Source organism: Mandrillus leucophaeus, unplaced genomic scaffold (assembly GCF_000951045.1).
Source record: "Mandrillus leucophaeus isolate KB7577 unplaced genomic scaffold, Mleu.le_1.0 Scaffold533, whole genome shotgun sequence".
In the NCBI taxonomy this organism is placed as follows: Eukaryota; Metazoa; Chordata; class Mammalia; order Primates; family Cercopithecidae; genus Mandrillus; species Mandrillus leucophaeus.
The window spans coordinates 1,692,604-1,693,619 of NW_012105731.1; positions in this window are offsets into that span (position 1 = coordinate 1,692,604).

The following is a 1,016-nucleotide window of genomic DNA, read 5'->3' on the forward strand; positions in this document are numbered from 1 at the left end:
GAACAATGTGTAAAAGAATGCCTGGACGTCAGGCACCTCAGACCGTTTGCCTATTTTACGACAAGAATTATCTAGATCTTGTAGGATGGAAAAATCGAAAGTGCCGTTTTCCGGCTATTTGAAACCACTGTCGAGTTCGTATTGGGATTAAGCCGCGTTGCAGACGAAAATAAGACACTTAGATTTTAGGTCAGGCGAGAGTTGAAGAGGTTTTAAGTTATTGAGAACACAGGCTAAGGGAGAAGAGGGAGGAATGGAGGGTGGAAGGTTGCCTATAGTGAAGGAGGGAAGTTTAAAGAGAAGGGTATACACAGAGAAGGGGGTGGGGAGCAGCCAAAGCAGGCGTCCCCGCAAATGACTTGCCACCAAGGGAATGTGGGTGAATGATCAAGGCAGGCGTCCCCGCGGAGATCAGACACCCATGGAACACGGGTGAATAATCAGAGAGGAGTCCCCGCAGTGATTAAACACCAAGGGCAGACTGCCTTCCCTAGTCAGTGACTGGCGCCGGAGTTTTGGGTCCACGGATAAAATCTGTCTCCTTTGTCTCTACCAGAAAATGAAAGGAATTGAAATTAAGAGAAGGGAGAAATTGAAGTGTAGCGTCAAGATTGAAAGAGAAAGAGGTTGAGGGATAGTGAGAGACGTCAGAGAAGAGAGTAAAAAGAGGTCACTTACCAGATTTAAAATTGCTGAGATGTTCCTTGGGCTGTTGGGTCTGAGGACCCGAGGTCGTAGGTGGATCTTTCTCACGGAGCAAAGAGAAGGAGGACAGGGGATTGATCTCTCAAGGGAGGTCCCGTGATCCGAGTCAGGGCACCAAATTTCATGCCCATCCCTATGAAGAGACCACGAAACAGGCTTTGTGTGAGCAACATGGCTGTTTATTTCACCTGGGTGCAGGCGGGCTGAGTCCGAAAAGAGAGTCAGTGAAGGGAGATGAGGGTGGGGCCATTTTATAGGATTTGGGCCGGTAAAGGAAAATTACAGTCAAAGGGGGGTTGTTCTCTGGTGGG